At 46.4% G+C, this 15,195-nt stretch overlaps 1 protein-coding gene across 2 annotated transcripts in view; it reads right to left on the bottom strand.

The window, feature by feature from the left end:
• The window catches only part of LOC134911556 (uncharacterized), a 29,937-nt gene extending 16,267 nt beyond the window's left edge, over positions 1 to 13,670 (bottom strand). For both annotated transcript variants that reach the window (XR_010176669.1, XM_063919701.1), the window contains exons 1-3: positions 13,573 to 13,670; positions 1,435 to 1,520; positions 1,230 to 1,280 (exon numbers count right to left, since the gene is read on the bottom strand). The gene's annotated coding sequence lies outside the window, so the exon portion shown is untranslated. The remainder of the gene's footprint in view (positions 1 to 1,229; positions 1,281 to 1,434; positions 1,521 to 13,572) is intronic.
• Positions 13,671 to 15,195: the final 1,525 nt, after the last annotated feature.

The raw sequence follows: 15,195 nt of genomic DNA, 5'->3' as shown, positions 1-15,195 counted from the left end.
GTCTGTGGTCACCACATGCAGAACAACTCCTTTACTGGGGGTGTTTTGCTAATTGCCTATAATTTCCACCTGTTGTCTATTCCATTTGCACAACAGCATGTGAAATTGATTGTCAATCAGTGTTGCTTCCTAAGCGGACCGTTTGATTTCACAGAAGTGTGATTGACTTGGAGTTACATTGTGTTGTTTAAGTGTTCCCTTTATTTTTTTGAGCAGTGTGTGTATGTATGTATATATATAAAATTTATTACCAGTTATTTACATAGCGCACACATATTCTGCAGCACTTTACAGAGAGTATTTTGACCATTTTATATTCCCTACCACATGTACTCGCACACACAGTCACGCTAACGTTAATTTGTAGGGAGCCAATGAACCAGTATATTTTTGGATTGTGGGAGGAATCCAGAGTACCTGGAGGAAACCCACGCGAGCACTGGTAGAATATACAAACTCCACACAGTTAGTGCCATGGTGGGAATTGACCCATGACCTCAGTGCTGTGAGGCAGTAATGCCAACCATTACACCATCTGTGCTGCCCTATACAGATGGGTCCACGGTTATTTTGACTAGTTTGCTGTGCCTAGGCACAACACGGTTTATTAACATAAACCCTTCATCTATTGTTTTCAGCTGCAATACAATACAGAGAACAATACAGTAGGGAATTAAGTCATTACAGCAGGGGATTAAGTCCGACTGGCCAGTCTCAGTTAATCCTATTAAAGGTCAAGATAAACGTGGACCCATCTGTATATATGTTTTCTTGTTCTAAGCAATTAATAATACTTAAGGTGGGTTGTGTATAAAATGCCGGATAAGTTATTTACCCCTGCCCCCTCCCCTACCCTAACCCTCCATGGGTGTCAGCTAGAGCTGACCCTCTAGGGGTATCAGCGAAGGCTAACACTTCAGGTGTGTTGGCTATGGCTAACCCCCTGCATATTGCATAACCCAAAAAAACCCTAGTGCCTAACCTTAACCCCCCTGGTGCCCTATACTCACCTGCAGAATGTCGGCTGTTAGTGTCCCAATACCGGTCTTCTGAGAGGTGGTGGGATCCCAGTGTCGGTCACATGACTGCCAACATAGTGACCGATGGGATGCCAAACTCATCCACTTAAGGCACCCCTAATTCACAGTATTATCAATGATTGAATCAGGGCATATGTATGGTGTTACTAGATAGAATGTAATAGAGTTACTGTATATAAATAGACTTACCGGTTATTCACTGTACTGTAACTCCAGTTGCTGGTGAAGAAGGAGGAGTACCTAGGAAAAGTGGGAAAGATACTGTATAAATAAAATAGTTCTTCAAACTTGTTCTAGACAGTGTAAGTGGTTATACAAATATGTATAGACAGCACAATACTTTTCATGTTGCACCTATTACATAAAGTATATATGATAAATATAACACACTCACCGGAGGGTTTTTCCAAGTAGGCCCCAAAGCCACAGAAGTGGTTGTTACATATTTGGATGGAGGCACTGCCCCATTAGCCCATTAGCCTAAAGAATGGGTTACAGTTATAAGAAAAAAAAAGGTAATTAACTGTATATAGGTGGTATTGTGATTAAATATTTGTTATGATATATTACTGTACCACAAATATGTGTTGGATATGTGTACTTATACATAGGCTTATCATAATTTCCCTTTAAACCTGGACGCTCATGGATTACACAGGTTCTGTTGCTGATTAAAACCAGGTGAAATGCAAGGTCAGAGACAGCTAGCCACAGAACTGTGGGGGTAATTCAGAGTTGATCGCAGCAGCAAATTTGTTAGCAGTTGGGCAAAACCATGGGTGTAATTCCAAGTTGATCGCAGCAGGAATTTTGTTAGCAGTTGGGCAAAACCATGGGGGTCATTCCGAGTTGTTCGCTCGTTATTTTTTTTTCGCAACGGAGCGATTAGTCGCTAATGCGCATGCGCAATGTCCGCAGTGCGACTGCGCCAAGTAAATTTGCTATGCAGTTAGGTATTTTACTCACGGCATTACGAGGTTTTTTCTTCGTTCTGGTGATCGTAATGTGATTGACAGGAAGTGGGTGTTTCTGGGCGGAAACTGGCCGTTTTATGGGAGTGTGTGAAAAAACGCTACCGTTTCTGGGAAAAATGCGGGAGTGGCCGGAGAAACGGAGGAGTGTCTGGGCGAACGCTGGGAGTGTTTGTGACGTCAAACCAGGAACGACAAGCACTGAACTGATCGCAGATGCCGAGTAAGTCTGTAGCTACTCAGAAACTGCTAAGAAGTGTCTATTCGCAATTCTGCTAATCTTTCGTTCGCAATTTTGATAAGCTAAGATACCCTCCCAGTAGGCGGCGGCTTAGCGTGTGCAAAGCTGCAAAACGCAGCTTGCGAGGGAACAACTCGGAATGACCCCCTATGTGTACTGCAGGGGAGGCAAATTTATCATGTGCAGAGAGAGATAGATTTGGGTGTGGTGAGTTCAATCTGCAATCTAAATTGCAGTGTAAAAATAAAGCAGCCAGTTTTTACCCTGCACAGAAACAAAATAACCCACCCAAATCTAACTCTCTCTGCAAATGTTGTATCTGCCCCCCTGCAGTGCACATGGTTTTGCCCAACTGCTAAAAAATTTCCTGCTGCGATCAACTTGGAATTACCCCCTATGTGCACTGCAGGTGTGGCAGATATAACATGTGCAGAGAGAGAGATAGATTTGGGTGGGTTATTTTGTTTCTGTGCAGGGTAAATACTGGCTGCTTTATTTTTACACTGCAAGTTAGATTTCAGTTTTAACACACCCCACCCAAATCTAACTGTCTCTGCACATGTTATATCTGCCCCCCCGCCCCCCCCCTCCTTGCAGTGCACATGGTTTTGCCCATCTGCTAACAAATTTGCTGCTGCGGTCAACTCTGAACTACCCCCTGTGTTCCTAGTTTAAAGGGATAGTATGGTAAGCCAATGTATTATGCACCGGGCCATTTTTCAGATTTGTGTTTTGGTATTGAATCTGGATCTCCTTTATGTTTTGGATCTGGATTGGTTTTGCTAAAACCACCCTTGCGGGTTTTGGTTTTGAGTCTGTATTTTTTCGAAAAAATCATCAAAACAGCTAAAATAACAGAATTTGGGGATGTTTTTGTTCCTACAGTATTAACCTCAATAACATAAATTTCCACTCATTTCCACTCAATTTTGACAACCTCACTCAAAATATTGTTTACCAACATAGGCCAAAACTTGGCTGGCTACACTAAGCAACAGAGCAGTGACATAAACTTTATTTCTGTTTCAAAATGATTTACAAATTAGTACTGTATTAGCAATAACCAATCAAACCAATTCATAAGTACTATCAATTGAAAACAATTGCCTGAGAATCGTGTGTAGAATATCAAGTAGTTACCAAACCGCAAAGAAAAAAAAAGAAACCATGTATAAAATAGCAACAGCAGACATCGATGCCCCCTACACAAGTGCACATGCCCCCAGCACATGCCTATTCTCAGTGCCCAGTCTGTACCACCCTCCTGGGGGCCTTGGGCCACTTCTGACTGGCACTCTGTGCCCATGTAAAGCCCCGATCAATCAGCATTTTTGTTATGCAGCTCCCCAAATTCTCCCCAATCACAAAAAACAGCATTCTGTACCTGCCTAGTACAGTGCAGAATACTTTGGGACACACAGTTAAATATTGACCAGGTTACAGTGCTGGTCGTATACAGTTCAGGTCAGACACAGTGCAGGTTACAATGCAGGTTGGATACAAAGTGGGTTGGATACAATGCAGGTCGGATACAATGTAGGTTACATTGTGGGTCAGATACAGTGCAGGTGGATACAGGGCAGCTCGGATACAGTGTAGGTGGAATTCACTGTGGGTTGTATATAGTGCAGATCTCATACAGTGCGGGTCGGATACAGTGCAGGTTACAATGCGGTTTGGATACAGTGCGGGTTGGATACAGTGCAGATCGGAGTGCAGGTTGGATATAGTGCATGTTGGCTACAGTATGAGATACAGTTTGGGTCATATACAGTGCTGGTCAGAGTGCGGGATGGATACAGTGTAGGCTACAGTGCAGGTTGGATACAGTGTGTGTCGCTATATAGTAAGGGTTGGCTACAGTGCAAGGTCAGATACAGTGCACGTCGGACACAGTGCAAGATACAGTGCAGGTAGGATACAGTATGGGTCGCATAAACTATGAGTTGTATATACAGTATACAGCGTGGGCCGGAAAAAGTGCAGGTAACAGTGCAGATCAAATACAGTGTGGGTTGGGTACAGCGCAGGTCGGATACAGTGTGGGTTGGATACAGCACAGGTCAAATAAAGTGTGGGTAGGATATAGTGTGGGTAGTGTGGGTAGGATATAGTGCAGGACAAATACAATGGGGGTCGGATACAGTGTGGGTCAGGTACAGCACGGGTTTCAGTGCAGGTCATATACAATGTGGGTTGGATACAGTGTGGGTCAGATACAGCATGGGTTACAGTGCAGGGTGGATACAGTGCAGGTTAGACCAATAGTGCATTTACTGTGACAGAGGGTCCACAGTGCGAAGTTGTGAGCGGTGTCTTCAGTGTGGTGGTGCCAGCAGTGTAGGCAGTGCAGGGGTGCCAGCGGTGTCCTCAGTGCGGTAGTGTTGGCACTGCAGGGGTGCCAGCGGTGTTCTCAGTGCAGTGGTGCCAGCAGTGTTAGCAGTGCAGGGGTGCCAGCGGTGTCCCCAGTGCGGTGGTGCGGTCAGTATTGGCAGTGCAAGGGTGCCAGCGGTGTCCTCAGCGTGGTGTACCAGCAGTGTCAGCAGTGCAGGGGTGTCAGCGGTGGCATCAGTGAAGTGGTGCCAGCAGTGTCAGCAGTACAGGGATGCCAGCTGTGTCCTCAATGCAGTGGTGCTGACAGTGTCGGCAGTGCACGGGAGCCAACGGTGTCCTCAGTGTTGTGGTGCCAGCAGTGCAAGGGTGCCAGCGGTGTCTTCAGTGAGGTGGTGACAGCAGTGGTGGCAGTGCAGGGGTGCCGGCAGTGTCAGTAATGCGGGAGTGCTGGAGGTGTCCTCGGTGCAGGGGTGCCAGCAGTGTCGGCAGTGTGGAGATGTGGGCAGCCGTCTCGGCAATGCAGGAGTGCGGGCGGCTGTGTCGGCAGTGTGAGCCATGGCGCACACAGTGGGGGCATCCATCTTGCCCCATTATAGTCAATGGGGACAAGCTGATTGGCTAAGAGCCGTGACAGGCGACTCTCTGAGCCGATTAGCGGTCTCCTATTAATATAATGGGGACTTTGCTTTCCGAGCCAAAACCTCAGGATCTGACAGCGGGATCCTGAGGTTTTGCCTCAATTGGGGATCCAGGGCAGGCAGGGAGATCCAAATAGTGGCTTAGATTGCCTTAGATCCCCTAGGTTCAGGGGGGTTCGCTCATCTCTACAATTTATACATAATTGGTGGCAGCGTAAGGTAAATGAAATGGCTCAGGTGGCACTTGCTAGTACCAGAGACAGGTTTACACACAATATATAAACCAAAGGGTTCATGTGGGTATTGGGGCTAATTCAACAAGGAACGCAAAACTGCAAAAATTGCGAAAATACATGAAATCTGAGACATAAAATACTAAATCTGAGACAGTAAAACTGCGTATACACTACGAAAACTAGGCCTGTAGGCGGCATACTAAAGGTCTGGACTCGCAAAAACTACGAGCAGGGGCGTGTTGTGGGCGTATGCAGATTTTAGATAGGCGGAGCATACACATTTTTACAACTGAACGCACATTTATGGTGTGCACTTTCTGAGTGACTACAGGTCAACCTTAAAATCTGCACAATCTGACCTCAGTTGTAGAATGTTCGATGTATACTGCAATCATTGCTTTATTACACACAGCTGAAGCAGCTCACACTGCAGACCACAATGCAGTTTATTCAGCTGCATTGAAATTTATCAACATGTAAGGGAGCTTTAAACTATTTAACACATGTATTACTTTAAAATATATGTTAGTATTAGTGATGTGCACCGGACATTTTTCGGGTTTTGTGTTTTGGTTATGGATTCGGTTCCGCGGCCGTGTTTTGGATTCGGACGCGTTTTGGCAAAACCTCACCGAAATTTTTTTGTCGGATTCGGGTGTGTTTTGGATTTGGGTGTTTTTTTCAAAAAACCCTAAAAAACAGCTTAAATCAAAGAATTTGGGGGTCATTTTGATCCCATAGTATTATTAACCTCAATTACCATAATTTCCACTCATTTCCAGTCTATTCTGAACACCTCACACCTCACAATATTATTTTTAGTCCTACAATTTGCACCGAGGTCGCTGGATGGCTAAGCTAAGCGACACAAGTGGCCGACACAAACACCTGGCCCATCTAGGAGTGGCACTGCAGTGTCAGGCAGGATGGCACTTCAAAAAAATTGTCCCCAAACAGCACATGATGCAAAGAAAAATGAAAGAAAAAAGAGGTGCAAGATGGAATTGTCCTTGGGCCCTCCCACCCACCCTTATGTTGTATAAACAGGACATGCACACTTTAACGAACCCATCATTTCAGCGACAGGGTCTGCCACACGACTGTGACTGAAATGACTGGTTGGTTTGGGCCCCCACCAAAAAAGAAGCAATCAATCTCTCCTTGCACAAACTGGCTCTACAGAGGCAAGATGTCCACCTCATCATCATCCTCCGATTCCTCACTCCTTTCACTGTGTACATCCCCCTCCTCACAGATTATTAATTCGTCCCCACTGGAATCCACCATCTCAGGTCCCCGTGTACTTTCTGGAGGCAATTGCTGCTGGTGAATGTCTCCACGGAGGAATTGATTATAATTCATTTTGTTGAACATCATCTTCTCCACATTTTCTGGAAGTAACCTTGTACGCCGATTGCTGACAAGGTGAGCGGCTGCACTAAACACTCTTTCGGAGTACACACTGGAGGGAGGACAACTTATGTAGAATAAAGCCAGTTTGTGCAAGGGCCTCCAAATTGCCTCTTTTTCCTGCCAGTATATGTACGGACTGTCTGACGTGCCTACTTGGATGCGGTCACTCATATAATCCTCCACCATTCTTTCAATGGTGAGAGAATCATATGCAGTGACAGTAGACGACATGTCAGTAATCGTTGGCAGGTCCTTCAGTCCGGACCAGAAGTCAGCACTCGCTCCAGACTGCCCTGCATCACCGCCAGCGGATGGGCTCGGAATTCTTAGCCTTTTCCTCGCACCCCCAGTTGCGGGAGAATGTGTAGGAGGAGCTGTTGACGGGTCACGTTCTGCTTGACTAGACAATTTTCTCACCAGCAGGTCTTTGAACCTCTGCAGACTTGTGTCTGCCGGAAAGAGAGATACAACGTAGGTTTTAAATCTAGGATCGAGCACGGTGGCCAAAATGTAGTGCTCTGATTTCAACAGATTGACCACCCGTGAATCCTGGTTAAGCGAATTAAGGGCTCCATCCACAAGTCCCACATGCCTAGCAGAATCGCTCTGTTTTAGCTCCTCCTTCAATGTCTCCAGCTTCTTCTGCAAAAGCCTGATGAGGGGAATGACCTGACTCAGGCTGGCAGTGTCTGAACTGACTTCACGTGTGGCAAGTTCAAAGGGTTGCAGAACCTTGCACAACATTGAAATCATTCTCCACTGCGCTTGAGTCAGGTGCATTCCCCTTCCTTTGCCTATATCGTGGGCAGATGTATAGGCTTGAATGGCCTTTTGCTGCTCCTCCATCCTCTGAAGCATATAGAGGGTTGAATTCCACCTCGTTACCACCTCTTGCTTCAGATGATGGCAGGGCAGGTTCAGGAATGTTTGGTGGTGCTCCAGTCTTCTGTACGCGGTGCCTGAATGCCGAAAGTGGCCCACAATTCTTCGGGCCACCGACAGCATCTCTTGCACGCCCCTGTCGTTTTTTAAATAATTCTGCACCACCAAATTCAATGTATGTGCAAAACATGGGACGTGCTGGAATTTGCCCAGATTTAATGCACGCACAATATTGCTGGCGTTGTCCGATGTCACAAATCCCCAGGAGAGTCCAATATGGGAAAGCCATTCTGCGATGATCTTCCTCAGTTGCTATAAGAGGTTGTCAGCTGTGTGCCTATTCTGGAAAGCGGTGATACAAAGCGTAGCCTGCCTAGGAACGAGTTGGCGTTTGCGAGATGCTGCTACTGGTGCCGCCGCTGCTGTTCTTGCTGCGGGAGGCAATACATCTACCCAGTGGGCTGTCACAGTCATATAGTCCTGAGTCTGCCCTGCTCCACTTGTCCACATGTCCGTGGTTAAGTGGACATTGGGTACAACTGCATTTTTTAGGACACTGGTGACTCTTTTTCTGAGGTCTGTGTACATTTTCGGTATCTCCTACCTAGAGAAATGGAACCTAGATGGTATTTGGTACCGGGGACACAGTACCTCAATCAAGTCTATAGTTGCCTCTGAATTAACGATGGATACTGGAACCACGTTTCTCACCGCCCAGGCTGCCAAGGCCTGAGTTATCTGCTTTGCAGCAGGATGAATGCTGTCACATTTCATCTTCCTCGCAAAGGACTGTTGGACAGTCAATTGCTTACTGGAAGTAGTACAAGTGGTCTTCTGACTTCCCCTCTGGGATGACGATCGACTCCCAGCAGCAACAACAGCAGCGCCAGCAGCAGTAGGCGTTACACTCAAGGATGCATCGGAGGAATCCCAGGCAGGAGAGGACTCGTCAGACTTGCCAGTGACATGGCCTGCAGGACTATTGGCTTTCCTGAGTAAGGAGGAAATTGACACTGAGGGAGTTGGTGGTGTGGTTTGCAGGAGCTTAGTTACAAGAGGAAGGGATTTAGTGGTCAGTGGACTGCTTCTGCTGTCACCCAAAGTTTTTGAACTTGTCACTGACTTATGATGAATGCGCTGCAGGTGACGTATAAGGGAGGATGTTCCGAGGTGGTTAACGTCCTTACCCCTACTTATTACAGCTTGACAAAGGCAACACACGGCTTGACACCTGTTGTCCGCATTTGTGTTGAAATAATTCCACACTGAAGAGGTAATTTTTTTTGTATTTTGACCAGGCATGTCAATGGCCATATTCGTCCCACGGACAACAGGTGTCTCCCCGGGTGCCTGACTTAAACAAACCACCTCACCATCAGAATCCTCCTTGTCAATTTCCTCCCCAGTGCCAGCAACACCCATATCCTCATCCTGGTGTACTTCAACAGTGACATCTTCAATTTGACTATCAGGAACTGGACTGCGGGTGCTCCTTCCAGCACTTGCAGGGGGCGTGCAAATGGTGGAAGGCGCAAGCTCTTCCCGTCCAGTGTTGGGAAGGTCAGGCATCGCAACCGACACAATTGGACTCTCCTTGGGGATTTGTGATTTAGAAGAACGCACAGTTCTTTGCTGTGCTTTTGCCAGCTTAAGTCTTTTCATTTTTCTAGCGAGAGGATGAGTGCTTTCATCCTCATGTGAAGCTGAACCACTAGCCATGAACATAGGCCAGGGCCTCAGCCGTTCCTTGCCACTCTGTGTCGTAAATGGCATATTGGCAAGTTTACGCTTCTCCTCAGACGATTTTAATTTTGATTTTTGGGTCATTTTACTGAACTTTTGTTTTTTGGATTTTACATGCTCTCTACTATGACATTGGGCATCGGCCTTGGCAGACGACGTTGATGGCAATTCATCGTCTCGGCCATGACTAGTGGCAGCAGCTTCAGCACGAGGTGGAAGTGGATCTTGATCTTTCCCTATTTTATTTTTAACCTCCACATTTTTGTTCTCCATTTTTTAATGTGTGGAATTATATGCCAGTATCAATAGCAATGGCCTACTACTATATTTACTGCGCACAACTGAAATGCACCACAGGTATGGATGGATAGTATACTTGATGACACAGAGGTAGGTACAGCAGTGGCCTACCGTACTGCTATATATAGTATACTGGTGGTCACTGTGTCAGCAAACTGCAAAACTAAAATGCACCACAGGTATAGAATGTAGATGGATAGTATACTTAATGGATGACGACACAGAGGTAGGTACAGCAGTGGCCTACCGTACTGCTATATATAGTATACTGGTGGTCACTGTGTCAGCAAACTGCAAAACTAAAATGCACCACAGGTATAGAATGTAGATGGATAGTATACTGAATGGATGACGACACAGAGGTAGGTACAGCAGTGGCCTACCGTACTGCTATATATAGTATACTGGTGGTCACTGTGTCAGCAAACTGCAAAACTAAAATGCACCACAGGTATAGAATGTAGATGGATAGTATACTTAATGGATGACGACACAGAGGTAGGTACAGCAGTGGCCTACCATACTGCTATATATAGTATACTGGTGGTCACTGTGTCAGCAAACTGCAAAACGAAAATGCACCACAGGTATAGAATGTAGATGGATAGTATACTTAATGGATGACGACACAGAGGTAGGTACAGCAGTGGCCTACCGTACTGCTATATATAGTATACTGGTGGTCACTGTGTCAGCAAACTTCAAAACTAAAATGCACCACAGGTATAGAATGTAGATGGATAGTATACTTAATGGATGACGACACAGAGGTAGGTACAGCAGTGCACTCTGCACTGTACTCCTCCTATATAATATTAATTATACTGGTGGTCCCCAGTCCCCACAATAAAGCAGCACACTGAGCACAGATATGGAGTGTTTTTCAGGCAGACAACGTATACTGGTGGTCACTGTCAGCAAAACTCTGCACTGTACTCCTGCTATATGCTGCTCCCCAGTCCCCACAATTAAGCAGTGTGAGCACTCAGCACAGATATATTATGCAGCACACTGAGCACAGATATGGTATGGAGCGCTTTTTTCAGGCAGAGAACGGATAAAACTGGTGGTCACTTATCAGCAAAACTCTGCACTGTACTCCTCCTAACAGCCAGTGACGTGCGGTGAGGTGCTTGGCTGGGGAGGCACAGACAACCCATAGGCGTGCGCAGCTAATTTTATTAGGGGGTGCACAGCAGGAGGGGCATGCCAAGCACCACCTTTTGGGTGTGTCTATAACCACCTTTTAGGTGTGTCTAGCACAACCCAGGGGCGTGTCTAGCACTATTTTACATTCTCTCAGTAACGTCACATGGCTTAATCTAATTTCTCCCTAGTTCCTAATAATACATGTAGATATCATAAACCCCAGTGAAATAAAATTAAACTTAATGGTGCTATGGCATAACCCTGAGCCCTAGTTGGCGCTGCACCATATCGTTGCTTACACTTCCCCAACCTACTCTTGACCCAGTGGCGGAAATAGAGAGTGGTGGACCTAGGTGCATATGCATTCTGCACCCCCAGCACCTACGCTCTAATTTTGAGTGGGCTACTCTGAAAAGTACGGGATATTTAGGGGGCTGAACATATGACTTTTAAAATAATGCAAGTAAAGTTTAAAATGTACACATGTGCAGGACACCAGCATTTGTAACACATGTCCCCATGCTTACCAGCAACTGACAGTGGTGCCCCTTAGTCACATTACCCTACACAGCATAAGCCAAAATCCACATTATGCCACACGGTATGAGCTGAAAGTCACGTGTTATGCCACACAGTATGAGCATGAGCCAAATTCACATTATGACACACAGTGTGAGGAGAAATTCACGTTACGACACACAGTATGAGGAGAAATTCCTGTTACTCCACACAGTATGAGGAGAAATTCCCATTACACCACAAAGTATGAGTAGAAATTCCCGCTACACCACACAGTATGAGGAGAAATTCATGTTACACCACACAGTATGAGGAGAAATTCCCGTTACACCACACAGTATGAGGAGAAATTCATGTTACACCACACAGTGTGAGGAGAAATTCCCGTTACACCACACAGTATGAGGAGAAATTCCCGTTACACCACACAGTATGAGGAGATATTCCCGTTACACCACACAGTATGAGGAGAAATTCATGTTACACCACACAGTATGAGGAGAAATTCCCGTTACACCACACAGTATGAGGAGAAATTCCCGTTACACCACACAGTATGAGGAGAAATTCCCGTTACACCACACAGTATGAGGAGAAATTCCCGTTACACCTCACAGTCTATATTTCTACCGATAAGGTAGAAATATAAATAAATGTGTAAAAAAACATTTTATATATATATATATATATATATATATATATATACACACACACACATACACAGACACATAGAATAGGAATGTAAAATAAATATATACACACACACACACTCATAAAACAGATATGTACTGTAAATAAGTATATATAAACATATGTAAAACAAGAGGTAAATTTAAAAAAAAATATATATATATATTCGCACACATAAAAGTTATAAAATGATTATAAAATGACTATCAATGGAGAATTGTGCTTACCTTTTATCCTTTAAAAGAATTATATGGTACTGTATATGGTCTTTGCCACTGATCACAGTCATCAGCCATAGCGGGTTGAGGGGGGGAGAAGAACAAATGAGGAAGCAGCAGAGGTATCAATAAAGGGGCAGGGGCAGGGGCACACATGGGGGTGGGGGGGGGATGTGTCAGAATTACAGGAAGCAAATGGGCAGAGGCACAGAGGAGGTTAAGTGGATGAGGTACAAATGGGAGAGGGAGCTGAGGCATGGAAGGGGGGGGGGAGCAAACACAAAGGGGGAAGGGGGGAGGAGCAGAGACACAGCTGGGGAATGTCTTCTGAGTGTCTCTGTAGCCCAGCCCCAGCCAGGGAAAGCAGAGGGTCAGGGAGAAGGTAGGAGCTGTCATGTGGGGACGGGGCGACACGAGTGAGGAGAGGAAGATAAGTTCAGATTCAGAATGAAAATGTCCGTTGGGGAGGGGGGCACACACAACCCCCATGCCACCTTTTTAAGACTAGATGTAAAGCAAAGGCTGGCAGTGGATCTCGCTAGTGCTGATGATCCCAGTCCTGAGCTGCTTCTTGCTCACACTATCACAGGCATACATGTGCCTGTGAGTGAGAAGCAGGCTGCAGTCACGATCATCAGCACTAGCGTGTCCCTCTGTCAGTTGTCCTTCCTGTATATCCACCTTAACCCACCACCAGCCTCCCACCACACCAGTATGCAAGTTATTACTGGCCCTCTCATTTCAGTTGTTCGTCAGTCAGCCGAGCTCTAAGCACAGCCAGCTGACTGAATAATTTGGAGAACTCTGAGCGCTTCCCTCAGCTCTGCCCGCTACTCAGCCCAGCCCCGGCTCTGTGTCAGCTAGTTGTCTGGACTCTGGCCCCTCAGTACCCACACACCTGTCATCAATAATGCGGTCCGTTGGCCCCGCAGTGTCTCCGAACGGCTGCCTGTCATACACATACATTCCTGACGAAAGAGGGGAGATCACCCAGACAACGGGCAGACTAACCAGCGCGCTGCTGGGGGGGTGGGGGAGGGGGTGGACATTAGGGGGTGCACGCCAATGGTTGCACCTCACTGCAGCTGCCCCCCTCTCTAACCTGGGATCATGATGCCGCTGTTGCTGGCTGGGAGGGCGGACCCGGCGGAGGAACGAGAGGGGATAGTGCTGTCCAGTACTGCTGCCACATACACACCTGCTCTGGGTTTACCGAGGCCACCGCTGCTGTAGTGACCCGGGACAGCTCCATGTAACTGCCGGGTCCCGCCACCACTTCCCCCCGCCGCGTATGTGTGATTGGGCCAGCGGATCCAGCACTGGATCCGCTGTCCAATCACATGTGCCTCGCTGGCAGGGGCGTGCTTTCCCTGCCAGCGAGGCACTTGTATAAGTGCCGCATTCCCCTTATTTTCTAATGGGCTTTTACAGCCCACTACTTGGCCCTGCCTCCCGCTTCATCCCCGTTCCCACTGTGTATGGGAGGCACTTGCTATCGGTGCCTCCCGAACTAGATTTCTAGACTAAAATGATTAGAGTAATATAAAGGAGATACATATGACAGAATATGTGTCTTATGTATCTTCTTTGTATTATTTTAATCATTAATGACAGGGGAGGCACTGCCTCCCCTGCCTCCCCTGACTGCACGTCCCTGCTAACAGCTGCTCCCCAGTCCTCCCCACAATTAAGCAATAAAGCAATCAACTTCAACAATAAACGGAGAGGACGCCAGCCACGTCCTCTCCCTATCATCTCCAATGCACGAGTGAAAATGGCGGCGACACGCGGCTGCTTATATAGAATCCGAATCTTGCGAGAATCCGACAGCGGGATGATGACGTTCGGGCGCGCTCGGGTTAGCCGAGCAAGGCGGGAAGGTTCGAACCTGCCTCGGACCCGTGTAAAAAGGGTGAAGTTCGGGGGGGTTCGGTTTCCGAGAAACCGAACCCGCTCATCACTAGTTAGTAGTAACCTAATAATTCTTTAAGTTAATAACAAGGGTGGTCTTCAGTATGCCGAATGTCGGGATCCCGGCGCACAGTATACCGACAGCTATTCTCCCTCGTGGGGGTCCACGACCCCCCTGGAGGGAGAATATAATAGTGTGGCGCGCGTAGCGCGGCGAGAGCAGCGAGCCCGCAAGGGGCTCCTTAGCGCTCGCCACGCTGTCGGTATGCCAGCGGTCGGGCTCCCGGCGCCGGTATGCTGGTCGTCGGGAGCCCGAGCGCCGGCATACCGTACTACACCCAATAACAATGCAGGTTTGTCAAGAACACACTTGTTTTCCTTTAAACATATACAATAACATTTACAAGCAAGTTTTTATTTTGTTTGATTAATTGCTTTTTATTTAAAAGCTGAGTTTTTTTTTCTGATTTAAAGCAACAAACAATTATTATCTTCAAAAATCATACCCACATATATGTGTGAGGCTTTTTTTTTCTCCCCTTGAAAAAGAAACATATGTTCAATAACATCACCACAATAATTGTGATTTTGTGGACATTTCAATCATACCTCCCAATGTGACCCTCTCCAGGAGGGACAGAATGCTCTGCTTCTGGACTTTTCTCTTAATGTATGATTGCCGGCACCTGTTTTGAACAGGCTAATGGATAAGAAAGGTGTCTCAGCACATGTGATGGAAATCACAAATGAAGAGAAAAGTCCAGGAGCAGAGCATTCTGTCCCTCCTGGAGAGGGTCATAGAGGTATGTTTTCATTATTCACCACTTTTTTTTTTGTATTTTCACATTAACAATAACATAAGGAATGTTAATAATAACAAAGAAACATTAATATGTCATGTACTGTATGT

Source organism: Pseudophryne corroboree, chromosome 4 (genome assembly GCF_028390025.1).
Source record: "Pseudophryne corroboree isolate aPseCor3 chromosome 4, aPseCor3.hap2, whole genome shotgun sequence".
Taxonomy (NCBI): domain Eukaryota; kingdom Metazoa; phylum Chordata; class Amphibia; order Anura; family Myobatrachidae; genus Pseudophryne; species Pseudophryne corroboree.
The sequence above is the reverse complement of the archived record's forward strand: the minus strand, read 5'-3'. Positions and strand labels throughout refer to the sequence as shown.